A 22,615-nucleotide genomic window follows, 5' to 3' on the forward strand; every position below is an offset into this window, starting at 1 on the left:
ACATACTAATGAAATAATTATGTCTTAAATTAAATGACATTTTGGGTACCAGTGACTGAAATTCAGCATGCTTCACCATTGAGCAACATCCCCATCACCAGTCCTATTTTTGTATTTTTTTGAAACAGGGTTTTGCTAAGTTGTTCAAGGCTTTGCCAAAAGAGCTACAGCTGGGTGCCCACAAAGCAAAAATACAAAGGCCTGTCATCCCTCTAGCTTATGGAGTACTCACTAGGAACTAAGTACTAACTATCTATGACTTTAATTTTCACTGTTGTCTTGGGAAGCAAGTGGCATTAGCCCCATCTTAAAGATAAATAAATAGAAGATAAATTAAAGAAATACTCAAGCTAAGTGAGGTTGCACAAGTCTGCCATCCAAGCAGATTGGGAGCCTAAGGCAGAAATATTGTGAGTTCAAAGCCAACCTCAGAAAAAATGATGTGCTAAGCAACTCAGTGAGACACTGTCTATAAATAAAAATACAAAATAGAACCTGGGATATGACTTAGTGGTTATGTGCCCCTGAGTTCAATCCTAAGTACAAAAGAAAAAAGAAATTATGTAAGCCTCTATGAATATATAAAAGCCAGAATACAAATGTATGATATGTACTCAAGACCTTGGCCCATTAACATTTATTTTATACTAGTCATAACATCTAGGAACTTCCCTGCAAGTTTCATACATCTAATGAGTGAGAGTACTCCACAGAGATTTTTGTTTTACTGACTGGAGCTAAAGTTAAGGTATCAGGGTAATTTACTCTAATGATCACAGTTAGGGATGCAATTATTTTCGATTAAAAATCATGGAATCTTAGACAATGAGATTGGATTCACCTGCTCAATGTGATGCATCAAGTCCACAGGAAAACTAGGGGTGTGTCTGTATTTCTGTAGCTCTCCAAAGAGCTCTCTGTGGCTCCAAACAAAAGAAGACTCCATGAAGCTGGGTGGGGGAGGACACAAGCCAACCCCTCTGACAGAACTCACCCCACAATACTCCCAGGGAATAAGTGTACATAGAGGAGAAAATTCCAAGTGGTACCTTGGTGATCAATGGACGATGACAACAAGAAAATAGGACACAACCCACTTCAGCAAAGGCAGAGGAGTGGGCTGGACCAGGATGGGGGCTGGCCTAGAGGTTAAACGTTTCCATGGCACATAAAGCCTAGGGCTTCCTCCACCCCAAATGACCCTTGCCTTATCACACATATGCTTGTTCAACTATTTATGCCCTTCTCCTATTTTATATTCCTATTTCACATGGCTTTGGAGGTCTCATGCTTTGGCATTTTTTATAAATTATTTTCTGCAGCTTTCAAACTACTCCAAATTCAACCATGTGGAAAATTACCTGTAGAGGTTATAGTTTTTATTTTATCTTATTACCATTTAATTCAAGTTTCCAAATCTCTCTCAAAATACTTTTTTTTTTCTTTTTTGATACTTTTATTAACTCTTCACACATTGACAATTGTGATAAAGCACTATCTTCTGACTCCAACACTGGAATTTCAGTGACCTGCTTGAAATGTTTGTACTTCTTTTGAATCTACATCACAAGTCTCCATTTTATTTTTTATGCTTTATATAACTTTATATATACTACAGACAAGACTAAGCTAATATTACATAATTTGTCTCAGAAAAAGGGCAGGCCTCCTCTCTACCTCCATTAGTGAATATGAGGGCTCATCGCAGGTACATTAGGGTTGCTTTTCAGCATGGGCTCTGACTCAGCTCCATGTTCAATCTTCTTCTGATCTCCTCAGCCTGTGACCTTAAGTTGTTGTTGTTGTTCTTTTTCTTCTTCCTCCTCCTCCTCCTCTTCCTCTTCTTCTTCTTCTTCTTCTTTTGAAATTTCAGATTAATTTTAATATTTTACACAGAGCCTGAATCACAAAAAAGCCAGTTTAGAAATGGTGGCTTCCAGAAACAGCACTACCCAGAATCCAGGTGCTTTTTAGCAAGGGAAGAGGAGCCTATCACACATGATAGAGAGAGGACCCTAAGAGCCATGGTGTAACCAAAGGACGTGCCAGAAATCCCTCACCTGTAAGTTGAGGCATTGTAAATTGTTTAATTGGACTGGACTAATGGTCAGAGCAATAGCAATTTTGTTTGGACATGATTCTAATTGAGATGCCTTTCTAAATATGTCCAGAAAAATTTTTGGAGACCAGCTCTCCCAGGATTGTCATATTTCTCTAGACAATAATATTATAGGCTGGCTGGGGTTGTGGCTCAGTGGTAGAGTGATTGAGAACCATGTATAAGCCACTAGGTTTGATCCCAAGAACCACATAAAACAAACAATAAAATAAAGTATTTAAAAAAATATTATAGGCCTCCAGAGACAGAACTTAAAGATGTTTTTCCTTAAAACGTGCAACTCTTTAGGCTATTACCTGCACACATCATCCTTTGCATCATCCATCTGGATATGTGCCTCTGCTTTCTTAGATTCAGAAGTAGTGTGCAGTGGGTCATGGAAAGGCTGTGGAAAAAGGAAATTTTAGCATACTAGTGAGGTTTCTTGTAGATGCAGAACAGAGACTTCAGCTCCAAAAGTTTTACTCAATCAAGAAGACTGTGTGTTGTATAATACATTGTGAATATTTTCTTCTAACAATGTTTGCTTCTTTAATTTATATCCTCTTAAAATGAGTAATTTTTTAAATTGTTAATAATGATTAATTTTAGTTTTCCATTTGTTTTAAGTTTAATGAGTTCTAGTGATACAACTTACATATGGAATGTCATCTAGAGATTTTAAAAATTACTTATTTGTATACATATTATAAAAGAAGACATGAGTTTTAACTTGTTATTTTATAAACTTTTATTTTATTTTCATGTGGTGCTGAAGATAAAACCTAGGACCTCACACATGCTAGGCAAGTGCTCCAACAATGAGCCATATCTCCATCTGTAATTTAGCATTTTTTATTTGTAAACTTGCTTCTGTAATATTAAAAAATAAAATAGAATTACAATTGATGTGGATTCTATAATTTGAGTAATTATAAGTTTTTAAATTTTTAGAATGAAATGATATTCTATGTTCAAAACTTCATTTCATAGAAGGCAATATCACAATGCCATTAAATACTTGTATTTCTCATAAAGTCTTTGGATCCAATTGAACTCAAAAGATAAAAAATTTCTTGATCCTGTACTCTTTCAGTTAGGAAGTGACAAATGAGAGGATCATGATAAAAGGTTTTGGAAGCACACTAAATATTTTTGAAAATCAAATGAATGTCCTAGTAATTTCCCATTTCTGGATTAAAAATACACAGGAATATAATTTCCAAGTTTAGAAGAGGAATATTTGTGTTCATTCGTTTTTTATGTATTAGTTTCATGTGTGTGTATATATATATAAATATATACATACATTTATGCCCTTTTCCCATTTCTGTCACAATGGATATGTCTGAATCTAATTTTTCTTAAAGGAACATTTAGGTCAGTAGAATCTCATCCTACCCTGATCACTGTACTTAAATTTCTGATGTTTTCACAAACTCAGTTGTTTCTTAGTTTTTTTTTTTTTCTTGTTTGTTTGTTTTTTGTCTTTAGCATGAACAAATAATTGTGAACCTATCTCATTCTCTGGTTACTGAAACACAAAGAACAAGGTGACACAGGAAAGCCACTGTACTTAAATTTCTGATGTTTTCACAAACTCAGTTGTTTTTAGTTCTTTTTTTTTCTTGTTTGTTTGTTTTTTGTCTATAGCATGAACAAATAATTGTGAACCTATCTCATTCTCTGGTTACTGAAACACAAAGAACAAGATGACACAGAAAAGCCAAAGTTGTGGGGAAGAAAAGCAGGACTTGAATTTTACATAACTACATCAATCAGAGGGGCAGACTGCCCTCTAGGACTCCTTGGGTTTCCCAGTAATGAAAGCTTGACATCTGAGAAGAAGCACCTCTCTGGCTTCCTATTTCTTTACTTTAAGATCAAACAGATCTTAACTTCATGATCCATATAAATTTATTGATCATCAACTATGTGAAAACTCTAAGGCTATACTCTGGGATGAGAATTTCTTTAAGCCACTGTGCATTTTCTAGCTTGCATGGTAATTGGTCTCTAATTTAGAAACTGTATGATTACCAAGAGTTTCTAAAAATATTCTATAATTAGAAGGAGGCATATAACTCATATAAGCATATATTACATTAATACATCTGAATAAATGAAGCACATGAGATCACAAAACAAAAACATAGACCTAAAACTCCTCACATGGCTATAAAACGTGCTGCAATTACAAAGCAAAATAACTGTGTTTAGGTCCAAAGCATGTGTTTTCAAAGCCCTGTCGCTAATAAATATTTATACCTTTTTTATTCCAAATTTATTGCTGTGCATGCATTATCATAATTTGTTTGAAGGATCATGTGTTGATATAGTGTTTCATTTCAAAAAACTCTCTTAAAAGGACTAAGAATTTTTCTTGTAACATCCATCACTAATTGTATTAGTACCATAGTTATATGGTGAATTTTGAGCCTATAGGAGAAGTTTACTTAAAATTTAAAAATTCTGTTTCACTGAAAAGGTAGGAGATATTAAAGCTGACCTTATTGTCTAGGAAATAGAAATCTGTCAAAGGAAATATATCCAGGTATTTGGTCATTTTTGAGGTAATGATCTGTGTATATAAGTAAAATTTAATTGTATTTGCAGATTTATGGAACTGTGCTTCAAAATAAATGTGCCTTGAGAAATAATATTAGTGTATTTAACTTCTACATCTATGTCTAGAAAATTTACATAATATCATAAAATTATATGATTTGTGTAGAAATGCTATTCACTTTATATTATTTTGAGATTCATGGATTTGTTATTTTTGCTTCAAATATGTTTTGTCAAAAATAAAGAGAACTTGGTTATAAAGCTTTTTGTTTTATATTATAACATCAATTTATGGTGACATAATTATTCTCTTTGAAGCACAACTATATATAAAAAATAGTGATTCTTTTTCTTGGTGTCATGTTATCTTCCAAAATTCTTATCCTTTGTGAAAAACAATGAAATTTTGCAGTGCAGAATTACATCATAATGAAGCCTATTTTATTTCCTCCAATTTTAATCATGGATCTAAATTCATATTAAAATGTATTGGACATTTTTATTGTATATTATAAGCCCATAAACTAAGCTAACTATTTGACTTAGAGATCTGGATCTTCAAATATCCAAGTCTATTTTACCCACAATTAATTAAAATAACAGAGAGAAGCATAAAATGAGATAAACATCCACAATGAAAAGAGGAGGTAATCTCCAGTGACAAAAGACTTCAAAGAACTTCTGGAAAGCAAAGTCTGGAAGTGGATGAAGGATGCATTTGAGTCCAAATTAGGGCTTCCCAGGAGGTGGATTAAGACTATGACTAGGTATCTTGGAAGTCCATAAGTTAGTGTGCTTCAGATCAGCACAATGCAAATAAAGGGAAGGAAGCACATTTGGGCCCACAGAATCTGGGGTTGAAGTCTAATGTCAAAATAGGCTTCTACTTACTGAAAGTGAAATTATGGATCTGTCTTGTACTCTTTCATTTTTCGTACTTGAGACATTGAGTGTGATTTACATGAGTCTCAAACAGTCTTGAGTTTAGGAAGCCTTAAATGGTAATAGCCAGAAAAACAATCTTCTACTAATGAAAATATTTTGAAAAGACCACTTTCAGCAATTGTCTGGGAAATGAATCCTTCAGTCCTAATTGTGCCATAAAGCATATTTCCCTTTAGCGACACCACAAAAACTCACTTTTCAGTCTAAGTTCTGTACTTAGTTTATGGTACTTGTGAGACTCTATGCTTGAAGAAAACTTATAAGAATGGAAAACAGTGCAATTAATTACAATTTTGACAGCTGTGTAGACTGAATGTCAAATTAATAGTCATCTTGTGTCTCTTCTGCTATTCATTTTAGATCCACTAAACATAATTTTTTTGGTCTCTATACTCATCCCAAAATTATTTGAGGCTCCTCGCTATAATTTTCTCAAGACACAACTACTGCACTGATCCTTTTACAATTCCTGTATGGAAAGTGAATACTAAAAAGTAGAGAATTGTATCATCTGTTTTCAAATTGAATCATCTGATTTTTATCTTCAAATATACAATAGACTTTTATATTTGGATGCAGTGGATACCAAGATCATAGACCAATAGTAATATTTTTATTTTTGTTAAGTGTGGTCTGATTCAATTTTAGGCATGATGTATTGGCACTTCATTAGTGGTACTTGCTTGACATTGCAACATGGAATCAATGTCCTTCTAGTGAGGAGAGTGAATTGACCTAGCTAGGATTCTAATTTCTCCTCTTGCTTTCTGTTTTCTTACTATATAGAATTTAGAGTCCTCAGGCGGAGTTTAAATTTTAGTTGGAATTTTTTTAGACATCCTGTTGGAAAAATGTCCTCTTAAATAATTAGGATTTCTAAAAGTGGAGGATGCAGAGGCATGGCATAAGAAAATATAATTGCCAAGTGCATTAATAGGAGTGATGGTGAGTTAAGACTCTTAAACTTTGACACTCTGGATCCTGGATCTATATAGTGTGTCTCTTGCTAGCACAACCTGATATAATGATGTGAAATTTAATTAGTGTTAGCAATACCATCACCTGTCAAGAATTCTACCAGGCCAGCAGCTTTTTGTTTCTTTTTTAGATGATAATACAGTGGATACCATGATCATAGACCAATAGTAATATCTTTATTTTAGTTAAGTGTGGTCTGATTCAATTTTAGGCATGATGTATTGACACTTTATTAGTGGTTCTTGCTGAGCATTTATTGTCCATAAAAGCAAAATTTAAAAAAAATGTTTTTTTCTGGTTAAAATTATTTCTGGGTTAAAAGACTCCACTTGTAATTTATTTTGAAAAAATGATGAAAAGAATGATGCTGTAACAAGAACCTAGAGGTAGACCTCTCCTCCTAGCTGGCTAGATATCTGGAAGAAGCATTTGATAGATAAAATATGGTGAGTGGAAACCACTATGGTACTCAGTCCTCATTCATCCTGTGCAGCACCAGAGGCTGGATAAAAACAACTACCCAAGTCCAGTTGTCAACTTGCTTGTCGTGTATAATGTCCATGATGTATGTGCTTTGGTATGTGATAGCATGAAATCCCATAATATTTACACTGAATGGGCTCTCTCTCAGAGATCCATCCTTATTACTGTACCCTCAAAATTTTATAGTCTTCAAATATTCCTTCTAAACCATTAACCAAGTCTTGATTTCTTCCTATTATTTTATGTATCTTCTTATGTACCTTCTTACCTGAGGTAACTTCTTTTTCCACGTAAAATTAAGGATGAAGTGTGCTACCAAGTATTCTGCTCTTTAGAAAGAGGTTTTATTTTTTCATTTTTTTCCAAGGGTAATCCTGAAAGATACTGTACAATGGTGTTATTTTATTTCACTTTACTTCTAAATGAAGATAACTCATATTTATTTCTAGTGATATTTTGATAGAGGTTGGCCAATTACCTCTTCTATCTGATTCACAAAAGGAAACTTTTCCCAAAGAAGGAAGTGAATAGATGTTGTATCACACCTTTGCTCTGAAATTGATTGGAGTTTTCTGAGAAAGAGTGTAACTTAAGTGACTATCTTATTGGTTAGTTATTTGCTTAGTTATTGGTCACACTTTACAAGTATGACCTCAGGTGAAATGCCAAGAAAGATAGTAAAATAAGTAGAAGTTATCAATTGATTATACTTTTGTAACTGAAGTAAGGTTTGCAAGGTTCTATATGACTTGCATATCTCTCTGTCTTCCATTTAAAATCAAAATATAAAATTCATCATTATTTTTTATGTATCACCAATAAGCTTCTAAAAAATAAAATTTACACCTCTTATTTTTCTAATCCTGTTCATGATTTCTCTTTTCTTGATTATATTAATTCTTTAAAACTGATACTAACTTGATAATCTGTGTCATTTCCTGGTTTACAAATATTTATTGATTTTTGTCTCTTTTTTAGTTATAATTGGCTGCTCCTTAGTCAGACTTCCAGTCTGCTCCTCCCAGCTCTGCTTCAGCCTCTCAGCTTCCCAGACCCTCATGCAGTTGGTTGTAAATTGTCCCAAAAGCTGTTTTACTCTCCAATATTCAAGATTAAAAATAAAAAATAAAAACTTAAAAAAATACTTTAGGGCTGGGGATATGGCTCAAGTAGTAGCATGCTTGCCTAGCATGAGTGAAGCACTGGGTTAGATTCTCAGCACCATGTGAAAATAAAAAATAAATAAATAAATAAAGATATTGTCTACCTAAAATGAAAAAAAGCAATATTTTTTTATTAAACAAGAAACTTTAAAAAGCAAAATGTAGAGGGGGAAAGTAGCAACATTTTTTTGAGGGGGGTTATTAGGCTTTTTAAAATTTTTTAAACATTTGTCTGTTTTTAATGAGGGTCACCCACTAACACTTCATCAAAATAACAGTTTCTTTGCTGAGTTCATGTGACCAAGGAATAGCCACACCCTTGGAACAAAACAAAACACACACACACACAAAAAAAAAAACCAAAAACAAACAAACAAACAAAAACAGAATTATCTTTAATCTAACTTTTTATATGATGTCTCAGATCCTCTTAACTTTGCACATTATTGTAACTGCTTTTTGTAGTTGGAAAGAGTGTGACTATTGAACTTGAAACCTTTTATTCTGGGCATCCTGGTGGTTTCTGGTGAGGTTAAGTGGGTGAAAGGGTGAAAGAAAAGTGGTGTTCTTTCCTATCTTAACATGAAGTTTCCCCCATAGTCTGCTCACAGGTGCCAGACCTCAAGTATTTCTTACAGTGATATACTTTGATTATTTTTACTTCCCCTTTACTCATAAGTGTTAATAGCATTTTATCAAACTGCAATTATTAAGAACCATTTTTAAAAAAAAGTTATAGTTCGCCTAACCAGTCTGCACTTATTGCTTATGGTTTCACTCACCTGCTATGCCTGTTTTTGGTGTCTGAAAAACAGTTATAGTATTTTCCATATTTTATCCATTTTCTTACATGTATATACTGAAAATAAAATTATGTCTGGAAATCTTTCATTTTGATTGAATGCTATAATCAAGAAAATAAAATTTAAATATTCTAAATACATCTCCAGATTTTCTCAAGTAGCTATGCTTAAAACAAAGAAAATATCCTGAAATGAAAAACCATGGTCAGCTCCAAGAAAGCAAGAATAAAACCCAAGTATTTATCCATAATGATGGATTATAGATGATAAATATAGAATAACCTCAACATTTAAAGGAAAAATAGTATTCAACCTGGTATTCTAAAATGAAGCTGATTGTCCCTCAATGATATATAAAAATAGATTTTCATAAATAATAAACATCTAAAAAACCATTTCCATGCCTCATTTCAATGAGAGTTACTCAATATAGAAGAAATTTTTTTTTTAAAAAGGGAGCAGAGTTTGTTTAGAGAAACAGTGGCTCTAACTGCAGAGCTAAAGAAAGTTATGCTGATTCTGCAGTAGACCTTGAAAATAGTTTTGTTGGCATACCTCAGTGCTACATTTAAAATGATGGTTTAATAGAAATATTAGCTAGTAAATAGTCAAGTGATTGAATGTAGCAAAAGTTAGAAGATTTTAGTGATCTATTTTTCTCACCACAAAAAAATTGAATATTAGAAAATACAGGAAAAACAAAGTGATGAAAAAAGAAAGTAAAAACTCACTAAACACAAATAATGAAAAGCCAATTTCTGTATATGAAATACAGTAAAATGCGCACTTTTTGTAAAATTTAATGGGACAGAAACCAATGCCCACAATCAGTCACCATAAAATACTTCCTCCTCCATGTAATAACCCTACCTCACCCCCAGGTACAGGCCTTATATCCTTGAGGACACACATCCTTACTGGTGTGTGTCCCCAGGCTTGGCATTCTCTAACCTCTTCAAAGATCAATCAGCCAATGTCCAGACCCAAACTGCTACACCTCAGCCAGTTGCCCCTGCACTGCCTCCCACTGCTTCCCCTCCCAGGACTCCCAGCCTAATCCTCACAAGAACCCTGTCCTGACAGGATCCTGTATTCTATCAATTCCCCTTTCTGGAAGCTCCCACTGCCTCCCACTTTCCTGCTGCTCACTAATACCTAGACACACATCCCAGGGCTTCCAGGCATCCAAAGCACTGTGGTGCATGTAGAAGGCAGATGGTCCTCTCAGTAGCAATATTCAGGAGCACACTTCCCCATCATGTAGGCCACAACTAACCTCCAATTTGCATCATTCCCATGGAGTCAAGCAGAATCCAGATCGGGGGGCTCTCTTCATTCCTTAAGCATTGGTGATGGTGTCTGCCAAGTGGATGTTGAACCAGAGCCCACACTGCCTTTCTGCTCAACTGCAAACCAGTGCCTCCTAGCTTGCAGCAGGGTCTCCAAGTGTCTCCAATCCACTGATTCATGGTCAGCCTCAGATTCTCTCTCCAGCACCTGTAAGATCACACTTGGTTTGAGTGTGAGAACTGATGTTTCTAGGAGTCATTCCCTTATCATTGGAGCACCATTCTTCCCATTATACTTGGTGTCCCATCCCATCAACACAACCTGTCATACACAGAAATGGAATTTAGAGTGCAACCATACCAGGAAATACTCTTCACAAGAAAGCAGTTCACTGACTTGAGGCTCATAAAATTTCTCCTACTCAGCAAGCAAGCCCTGAAAACTACCAGGCCAAGGATCAGAGGCAACGGTGCTGCTATTTCCATACATTTCTAATACCAACCACAGCGTGTTACTAAGCATTCAGACAACAGGGATACATTTATCAAAACTGAGCACAAACAGAATGAGCTAAAATAACCATGTTAATATATTTAACTTCCATGAATATGTACAACTCTGGTACATCTAAGTTTCTACTGGTCAAAATATAAGCATCATTTACAAAAGAAAGAGAGAGAAAATAAGAACTTTACTCACACTTGACTTTTTTTTTTTAGGTTTACATACGGAAGGAAACTGGAAGCAAGAAAGATAAGGAAAGGCAAGGCAATGTCCTCACCATTATTACAGTACTAACAGATCAAGTCTAAACTAAAACAATTCTAGATTCTTCTACCTAGAAAAGATACACACAAATCTCAATATATAGTTAATTTTTTTCTCAACATATAATGCTTTTCTGTTCAGAGATATCTTGAAGGATCATACTGCAGTATCCTTTTTCTTTCCTACTTGAGAATGTCATGGTCCCCCTCAGGTTCAAAATACTTTTGAGTACTTAATTGCACATGTGTGAATTCTATTTGGACTAAAAGTCATCTCATCACGCACTTCAAAAAAGGATCTACAGTGGTCTAAATGTCTGTATAGACATTGGGGACCATGTTAATGAACAACATTGGACAGCTACTCTGCTTATTGGGAAAGACCAAATAAAAGTCAAGAAAGAAGTACACTAAATATTTCTGACAACATTAAGTTGTGCATGGATGTGGAAATATTTAGCATACAAAAGAGTGGACCACTGACATTCAGTTGAACTGGGATGAACGATCAGTGAAGAAGAAAATAACCACTTCTGAGACTAATCTGGTGAAGTATAGACCTGCACTAAAAACCTGCAAGTTCTTCTTCAGAGGAAACACAACCACTGTCAGCTCACGTTCTGAACCTTGACTTCAAATGACACCACTTCAGGACACTTATTTATGTAAGAAATCTCTCCTTTATTCCAGTCCAAGTGTACTTCCCACACCCTGAAGCCCTCCCAGTTCCCAAGCTTGGCATGCTATCACCTCTGAAAAGCTGCTGCCCCCACCAAACACCCAGCCTCCACTTCCTCTGCTCTGCACAGAACCCCTGAACAGGCTTCAATGGTCTCCCCTCCCTCATCTCTTTCTCACCCCAACCTTCCTCAGCAAACATGTGCTGGTCCCCTGAAATTTCTTTTGACAAAGAATGAAACAAACAAACACCTCCCACTCCCCTGGTCACCCTAGAGCCTTCCCTACCTGCTGCTGGATGCTTTTCCAGGATGGGGTTGGGCTGGCAGGTGATATCATCCAGGATGGTACAGAAGACTCCAGGTACCACAGGCCAGCCTCTTGGGAATGTAACCCTGCTTACACGAAGCAGAAAGTTTTTAATTCTTGCTGAATTGAGATTAAATGTCATTTGTATTTACCTTGGCTCCCCATCCAGAATCTGCTAAAAGTTTACCTCCTGTTTTCCCATGAGCTCTTCTTGTCATCTACATCGTTCCTCTTCTATCCATAACAAAGTACATATGAAAAAAGGTTCATTTTCAGAAAAATTCAAAAGCTTGTACATTTCTTTAAATTAAAAGTTTTTTGAATCTATACTGTATATTTCATCATATGCTGGCCTGGTCAAGAATTATCCTTCCATATTTAGTACTTAAGAGCTAAGTTTTTAAACAGTGTGATAACAGAAAAGGGTGGGATGGTATTCCGTGTACTTATATTTTTGTGAGTGTTTAAACATTTTAATAACAATATATTTAAAAATAAAAATAAGGACTGCTTCTGTGTAACAGTTGCCACCCTTATCCAGGTGCACTGGTGTATACTTGTCACCTCATCTATTCAGTAGGCTGAAACAGAATATCTCAACTGTGAGGCAAGTTTCAACAACTTAATGAGAGATTGGAACAAAAATGTTTTTAAAATTAAATATAAGTTCAGTTGTATGGTAAAGTGCCTCTGGATTCATTAAAAAATATCAATGAAAAAGGTGGAGAGGGGCTGGGGATGTGGCTCAAGCGGTAGCACGCTCGCCTGGCATGTGTGCAGCCCGGGTTGGATCCTCAGCACCACATACAAACAAAGATGTTGTGTCCACCGAAAACTAAGAAATAAATATTAAAAAATTCTCTCTCTCACTCTCACTCTCTCTTTAAAAAAAAAAAAGAAAAAGGTGTGGAGGACATCACCACCGGGAGCTGTCCTAGGTAGTTACATCAGCTTTCCTCCTGTGCGCCCCACAGAGTTACACTCTCTCTTCCACCCAGGTTTCTCAATTTTGGAGAGAAGCTGTGGCTAACTGATTAAGATGTGAACTGCTGTATAATGTTCCTTTAGATTTACAAAACACAGGATATCTGGTGATTCTCAGATAAAATCAGAATGTGTCATGCCTCTTTTTAGTCTTTAGCTACATACCAACACAAAACAAGCAAATTTTTGTGACATTTACCATGCAGAAAGAAATATGTTGATTCAAAAAAAGTATAGGTACTAGCCCCAGAAAGTCAAGCTCCATTGTGATGGTCCATTCAGAAAGAAAGAAAAGGAAACAAACCCTCAATGACAAAAGTTCTGCTAAAGAAACCTCTCCCACTGCCTCACAATCCCATCTTTCTCTCCCTATAAAAATCCTTTGTGTCCCTGAGATTCCCAAGAGGACACTATGAGGATGACAGCACCCTCCCTCTACCAGTGTGCTGGATCTTCAGTAAACCTGATTTCTTTCCCACTAATTCACATCTCCTGACTACTGCTTTTTCAGTAACGAGGAGCCTGAACCTGGATCTGGTAACACCTCGAGTCTGCCAGTCTTCTCTATCACTGATGATGACTCCAAATTCCTTTTTAAAAATTCCCTTTTACATCATGTCTATAGGTTCATGTTTCAACAAATGATTCTTTTCTATTTTCAAAGTAGCCCTTTAATACAGACAATGGTTTGTGAAGAAACACTGATTATGGAGTGCTTACACCCTGTAGCAACTCTTTAGGGTGCTAGTGTTCAAAAGGTACAGCAAGGCATTGTATATACTTCCATAAGTGCTAACAAGCTCACAAAATGCTCACACACCATTTACAGAGTGTAAAGAATCATGAGCCCACATACCTCTTGATGAACCACCTCTAGGGTGTAGGAGACCATCTTTATCTTCTCCCTGAAGCAACAGATCATTTTACCAACTAATCTGGAACCTCACACTTCAAAATGAACTTCCAACATTCTTATTACTCCTAGGAGGGTACTATTTGCCAGCTGTTGGACAAAGGTCAAATGCCTCCCAGGATACTAGTTTTGTTTTCATCATGTGCTCTGAATGAAGGATGTTGAACAATTCAGATAGTGGTGTTTTAGCCATCTCTTAACCTCTTATCTTTTTATATAAAAAGCACTGCATGTGCCACAAACTTTTGTTCAACTACCCACTGATTGATCTCTATTAAATTTAGTGAACATTTCGAAAGTTAATCAGTGGAGAAATTCACAGAGAGAGGGGCCCTGTCTAGTTATAAACCTGTTAGCCTGAAGCACAATAAAATCATTCCCAGATATATGGTACAGGAGAGAAGACCCTTTTTACTTACTCTTCCATATGCTTGTGGTCTTATGATTTTGCTTCTCTTATCTGTTCCTGTGTCTTTTTTATGTATTTTCTTCTTTATTTTTTTCTTCTGATTTCAAAATGGAAAAAAAGGGAATAAAACAGGCAAAACAAATGACAGTTTGTAATAATATTCAATTGAAACGAGAATACAGGCTTACTTCTGAGTTCTTTGAGTTCTTTCACTGAGTGTTGAAACATACTTCAGCTATATATGTCAACTTTTGAATGAGGCAATTTTTTTTTTATATTACAAGCAGAGCCTCTCTCCCTACCTCACCCAAACCAAACATCTGTATTTAGAAAATCAATGATGAATGCTAAACAATATTTTAAATTGTCAACATCTAATACTGGCAAAGAGGACATAATGCTAAACCATCATACTATCTGGGCCAGTGAGTTTTAATAAGAATGTCTTATTATCTCTATTCAAACAAACTGAACTCATTAGATTTTTGGGCCTGTTACTACAGCTTGGCTCAGGGAAAACACAAATAACAGTGCAGAACTAGGTTTCTATCTGTACTCTATGACTTACTGAAACTGGGATTTGGCTAAAGGGCCTACATTTTATGAACCTACTTTCACGATTTTAAATAGGATTATCACTGCCTTTATCTCTTGAAGGTATTATGACTCTTTAAATGAGCATGACACACATGTAATTTATATTTTGCTTTCCATGTATCATTTATTATTTAACTGCTTCAAGAGGGACATGAGTTGCCCATTTACAAATCTTCTTTACAGCAAAGAAAACAATCAAGCATGTGAAGAGAACCTAAAATGGGAGAAAAATTGTTGCCACCTGCACATCAGGTTCAGCATTCATCTCGAGGATATATAAAGAAATCAGAAAACTTAACACTGTAAAAACAAGCATTCCAATCACCAAATGGGCAAAGGAACTGAACAGGCACATCACAGGAGAAATGCAAATGGCCAACAAATATATGAAATAAAATTTCAACATCACTACAAATTAGAAAAATGCAAATTAAAACTACACGGGCATTCTGTCTCACTCCAATTGGAATGACAATTGTCAAGAATACAAGTAATAATAAATGTTGGAGAGGATGTAGGAAAAAAGTTCACTCATACGTTGCTGGTTGGACTGCAAATTGGTGCAACCAATACTTGAAAGCAGTATGGAGATTCCTCAGAAAACTTGTAATGGAGCCATCAATTGACCAAGTTATCCCACTTCTCAGTATACACCTAAAGGACATAAAATCAGCATAATAGACCCTATCAACCAAAGGCCAAATAATTTAATGATATGTGAATACTAACAAATAATCAGGGGGGAGAAGGAAGGATACATATTGATTGGATTAGACAGATGGGAATAAAAGAAGGTAGGGGAAATGGGAATAGAAAAGACAGAATGAATCAGACATAACTTTCCTATGTTCATCTATGAATACACACAAACAGTGAAGCCCCATATCATGTTACAACCATAAGAATGGGATCCTAATTAGAATAAGTTATATGCTATACTCGATGCTATAATATTTCAGAATTCACTCTACTGTCATTTATATATCTAAATAGTGAAAAAAATATTTTTTTTTAAATTCCATACTATAAACCCACATAGGATGTTCAATGAAATTCTAGTAATCTAAATTTAGAAGAGTAATATTGCAACTTTTGGGATAATTGATGAGTAAATTTGAGCATTGTTATTTCATGCATCAATTCCTGCTCTAAGATTCTCAAAGAGGCAGCTACTAAAAGATTTTAAGTCCTTTGTAGTACTCTGGGACTATATCTGGGAAGCAGTCTCATGTCTACACATGTCTCATTCTTCCTTCTCCCTCCTGATTATTTGTTAGTATCCACATATCATAAAGATTATTTGGACTTTGGTGCTTTCAATGGACAGGTGAACCCATGCTACAGCTACACTGTGAATACAACCTTGTGTGTTCCATGTGCTTCTGGCTGGAGCAAAACTTTACTGAGCTTCATATCCTAGTTTATTCAGTGTGAGTGATGCCTGTGTGTGCCTCACAGTGCTACCATGGGAAATACAGGGAATAGGGCACATTAAGTGCTCAATACATGCTCTGGGTTGAATAGTCATGTCCTTCCCAGCATATCACCTTATTACCTCATCTGGAAATGAGGTTTTTGCACATAAAAATGTTGTATGAGTCCATAGTCAATTAGAGTGGGCTATAATCTAATGATTCATGACCTTAGAAGAGGATATTTGGACAAGTATAACTGTGCAGAGAGAACAACATGTGATAATCATGACAGAAAAAGGAGAGATGAATCTACATGTCAAGGTATGCCAAGAATTTCCTACAACTACTGAAAGCTAGAGGAGACAAGGAAAAATCCTCCCCTAGACCTTCCAGAGCAGATACCTTATAATAATTCAGTTTGGACTCCTAGACTCCACAACTGTGGTATAATAAATTGATTTTTTTGGACACCCAGTAAGTATTATTTTTCAGAGTAGTCCTAGGAACCCAAAAGGGCCCATGTTTGGCTCCTCCTTGACACTCAGAAAAAGAGGAATCCCATTGTCATCAGCAATATCCTGTGTCCACAAAGTCCTGGATAAAATATCATGAAAACGCAGTGTGGAATTGTAAGAGTAAACGATGTTCTAAAATTCACATGGAAATCAACAATCCAAAAGATGAGATTCTAAAAACTGATATGAAGATAGTGGTTGAAGTACAGAGATAGGGCTTTCAGTCTTCAGGGAAAAAAAATCTGAAACTGTGGAAGACCCATGAGACTGGAAGATCCCATGTGCTCCAATTTCTCATGGACATATGCAGGTGTGATCTAAGTAGGAGCTACAGTAGGTTTCTCTCTAGGGCACTGGGAAAAGAGGTAGGGAAAGAAGGTGAAGACTGGACCCAAGGAGGACCTTATGTCACCTTCACTGCCCCTGAAATTTCTAGACCAGGGCCATCAGTTGGAAGTGTTTAGACCAGGAACTTTAGCAAACCCTGGGTGCTTGTAAGGAATAAAGAAGGGCCACCCCGGGCCCTGAGTCAGACACTCTGAGTTGAGGCCCAGAAGTCTGAGTTTGAGTGAGCTCTCCAAGTGACTGTCATGTACCCTACTTGAGATGTACTATTGTAGTCTTGAACAGATGGCCTGGGGTGAAAGTGTCAATTTTATTCTCCATAAGGACACCTGGGAATTACAGAATCATACCATTAGCTTTTCTCTTCCAAGCTTCTGACCCTTCATCCTAGTCTCTCTTAAAATCAAACATCCAAAAGAATATATGGTTATATATACACAATAGAAATTACTCTGCCTTAAAGAAAAATCAAATTAAGACATTTGGCAATACATTGATGGAACTAGGAACTATCAAGCTAAGTAAAATACGTCAGTCCCAAAAACCAAAGGCCAACTATTTTGTTTTATATGTGGATGCTAATACACAATAAGGGACAGGGAGGAAATAATCGAAGTTCATTGGAGTAGACAAAGAGAAATGAAGGTAAGAGAGCAGCATGATAATAGGAAAGACATGAAAATGAATTGAAGATAACTTTCCTATGTTTATATATGAATTCATGACCAGTGAAATTCCACACCATGTACAACCACATGAATGGGATCCTAATTAGAATAAGGTATATCTCATCCATATATAATATCTCCAAATGTACTCTACTGTTACATATATCTAAAAAGAAGAAATAAAAAAGGAGTAAAAGGACCTGGGGGAGGGAAGGAAATAAAGGGAAACACTGGGGTATAATATTGCTTATTTTTATATTAGATTTATATGTGAATATGTAACAATAAATCCATTGTTCTGTAATACTATAATGCATTTACAAAAATATGAAAAAAAATAAAAAGTGGATAGTGACACATGAACCTAATTGGAAAATCATGCCTTGGTTCAATTCCCCAATTCCAAAAAAAAATTTAAGTACATATATGTGTACATATATACGTATGCACACACACATGCATGCGTGCACGCGCACACACACACACACACACCCACACACACATATACAAAATTTACTGTATAAACAAATTTAAGTACAAAAATACCAAGATATAATCAGCAGTTTCAGAAAAGCCTGTTCACAACACTCAGCACCCATTCAGGTTAAAAACACCAGAGGGACTAGTGATAGAAGGAGAAACCAAATGCCATCATCAAACTGAATTTTTAAAAAGTTGAAACATTTTTTCTAAAAACAAATACTAAATAAGGAAGTAAACTTTCATCACTCCTTGAATCCCCAGCAAGAGCAAATAGGCAAGAGAAGAAACAAATTTCATACACATAGGAAAAAGAAGTCCTGTTGCCTCTGTTTACTGATGACATGAACATTTTACCTAGATGACTTAAAATGTGCCATCAGAAAATTTATAGTGCTGATAAAAAATCTACTAAAAGAGATGATACAAGAAAATAATACATAAATCAATTGCAGTCCTATAAGCAACCCTCTTCCAAACAATTGAGAAAAATGTCTCATTCAAAACCCCTAAAAAAATACTTTGGAAAATATCTAACTTAGGAGATGAAAAACCTCAACAATGAAAATTATAAAATGGTGAAGTAAAACAAATCAAAGACAATCTTAAGAAGTGGAAATACTTTCAATATTCTTGAAAAAGAAAGATTAATATTATCCCAATGGTCATACTACCTTAACCAGTGAACATACTCAGTAGAATCCCAGTCAAAATATCAATGACATCCTTCACAACACAGACATTCTTCATAACACACAGACAAAACACATTTCTCAAATTCATCTTGACACAGAAGTGACATAGAACATCCGAATGTATCCTGAAACAGAAGAGTGATACTGAGATCTTCACACTACCAGATATCCAATTATATCACAGAGCTCTAATAAAAAAAACAGCATTATATTGCACCAAAACAGACCTGAAGATGAATGGAAAAGAAAACACACACAAACCCACATAGATAAAGTGACCTGATATGCGACAAAGGGGCCAAAAATATATGTTGAAGAAAACAGAAACACTCTAACAAGTGGTGCTATGAATACTGGATATTCATATGTGAAAAACATAAAACTTGATCCCTATCACCCTGCATAAAAGCCAACTCCAAGTGTATCAAAGACCTAGGAATTAACCAGAAACTCTACAGTTGCTTAAAGAAAATGTGGCCCAACACTACAACATATTGACAAAATCATCAACTTAACAAGACCTCTAAAGCACAAGAAATAAAACTAACAGTCAATAAATAAGATGAAATCAAATTTCAAAACTTCTGCACAACAAATGAAACAAGAATGTAAACAAAGAGCTTACCAATGTGATAAAATATTTTTCATCTGTTCCTCAGGAAATTAATATACAGAATAATAAAAAACCTAAAAAATAGTAAACCTCAATTTCTAAATGAAATAGGCACAAAATCTAAAACAGACATTGCTTAAAAGAAAAAATACAAGTGGGGTGTGTGTGTGTGTGTGTGTGTGTGTGTGTGTCTGTGTGTGTGTGTGTGTGTGTGTGTGTGTGTGAGTGTATAAATATACATAAAACATCTTTGGTAATCAGGGAAATGACAATCAAGACTACAAGGAAGATAAAGTCTGTTACAATGTACTTGCTCTTTCCCTATACTTCAATAAAACTATTAGATTCAAAAAGAACTGCATGGAGATTTTATCTTACTCCACTCAAAATATTAATTATCAAGAATATTGTGCAGAGATCCACATATCAGACATAACATTTGGGGGGAAAGGAAGAATAAAGTTTACTGGATTAGACATAGAAGGATGAAGGGAAAGGAGAGGATGGGAAGAGGAAAAATAGTAGAATGAAACAGACATAACTTTCCTATGTACTTATATGAATTACACAACCTGTGCAACTCTACAGTATATATAGCACAAGAATGGAAAGTTATAGTCCATGTACATATAATATGTCAAAATACACTTTACTGTACATACACCTGAAAATAATTTTTAAAAAGAAAAAAAAAATAATTCATGCGGAAATGCAGTGTTGGTAGGACTTCAAATTAGTACAGCCATTCTTGAAAACTGGATGAATAGCCCTTTCAAAACTTGGAATAGAACTACCATCTGACCCAGTTGTCTCATTCCTTGGTATATACCCAAATATCTGAAATCAGCATACCATAGAAACAAAGGCACATCAGTGCTTTTAGCAACACAATTCATAATAACCTAATTACAGAACCAGATATCAAACCCATCAACAGAGTAATGGATAAAGAATACATGGTGAATATACACAATGAAGTTTTACTAAGTCATTAAGAAGAATTAAATTATGGCACTAGGTGGAAATTTGATGAAATGAGAACACAATTCTAAGTGAAATAAGCCATACTCAGGAAGCCAAAGGTCATATACAAAGGGTGCTTGGGGAAAGCTATAAAATAATTAATAGTGCATAGGAGGAACATTGATATTTCAATTGTCTACATTTAAGAAACACTTTGCATATCTGTTCAAGGCTTCCAATCATGCTCTTGAATATGAATCAGAGAGGAGGAAAAAAAGGAGACCCAGAGGCTAGAGAAAAGCAATTAGAGGGCCTCAGACAGGGCACATCAATCCCTGCAGAATCCCAGGTATGACCTCCTTGTCAAGCAACAGAAGTCTAAGTCCGGTTTTGTCTGGTTCCTTACCGAGAATGGGGTCCCTTTTGTGGCCTCCTCTGAGATTTACCCCTGCTTACATCAGAACGGCGCCCATAATTTTCCTTCAAAATGGGCTTGTGTGGGCCACATGCAATAAAGGTTATTGGGCTCTAATCAGTCACTTCATAAACTTTCAGATGCACCAATTAGTTTAATATGTGTCATGATCCTAGAAGGAGAGAAAACCAATAGCCTTCAGCCAAATTTATCTGCACTCACAGGGACTTGAGAATTCTGCTTTTTCCTAGAGCAGAAATTAACTTGCTTCTTTCAAGAGCAGCTATGAACAATAAAGACCCGAGAGTTTGCATTACTTCATTTCTTTTTACCTCAGTAACTAAGATAGGCAGAACAGTCACTATAAGAAGATTGGCAGAGCAGTCATTATCATCCTTAGTTTTATACACGAAGAAGCTGAGGCAGAGGTGAATGATTTTCTTGAAGTCATTCAGCTAATGGTTAGTAAAATGGAAACTAAGAACATCTTCTTTCCACTAGATGGCACTGCCCAATAAGCTAGAGGCTGGAGCCAGGCGCTGCTCTGCCAATAGTCCACAGGGCTTGCTCAGTGCAGGTTTCCCCATTAAATAACTAAAAGCAGCAGCCCTCATTATACATTCAAGGGTCTTCCATGACGTCTCGGTTCAACCATAGTTTAGTGCCTTCAGTGTCATTGTACCTATCTGAACGTGGCCTTTCTCCAAGAATATGCTCTTTTCTAGAGGACTGGTGTTTTGCAGGCAGCATTTATATATTTCTGAAGATTGCATTGTTAAAAAACTTTGGCACAATTAAAATGGATATAGATATCAAGAAAAGAGATTCTACATCCCATACAAAATATGGATGTATAGAAACAAGGATAAGTAGTTGAAAATAATATCATTGAAAGAAAAAAAAACATACCATTTGGATAAGGTTTTCATAGTAATAACTCAGAATTAATAAGAGCAATATTACCTTAAAATTTCATTTTTCTCTGTTTATCAGGCATACAAGGAACAATGTTAATACTATGCAAAATTCCATTTTCCATATGTCTAGTTAATATGCTGTTTCTAGTCCAAATATTTTAAAATATTGTTAATAAATATGAACAAATATTGGTTGTGTTCTGAGTGTAATCTGTGTTACTGCATAGTTCTGTCTTGGTTACCGTTGATAGTTGCTTTTTAAATTTTTTATTTTGTATATTTAGTAGAATTATATTCTAGAGCAGTTTTAGGTTTGCAGAAAAATTGGCCAGCAAGTAAAGGGTATTCTCATTTCCTTCTTCTCCCTCCAGGTTCCTCTGTTATTAATATCTTGCATTTGTGTGGTATATTAATTAAAATTGGTGAAACAATATCAAGACACATTGTTATTAACTAAAATTCATAGTTTAAGTAGGGTTCACTCTTTGCATTGCACACTTTTGGGGTTTTAACCAATATATAGCTGTGTATCCACCATCACAGAATCAATACAGAATAATTTCACCATTCTAAATGTTCTCTGTGCTCCATCCATTCATTCCTC

Source organism: Callospermophilus lateralis, chromosome 16 (assembly GCF_048772815.1).
Source record: "Callospermophilus lateralis isolate mCalLat2 chromosome 16, mCalLat2.hap1, whole genome shotgun sequence".
Taxonomy (NCBI): Eukaryota; Metazoa; Chordata; class Mammalia; order Rodentia; family Sciuridae; genus Callospermophilus; species Callospermophilus lateralis.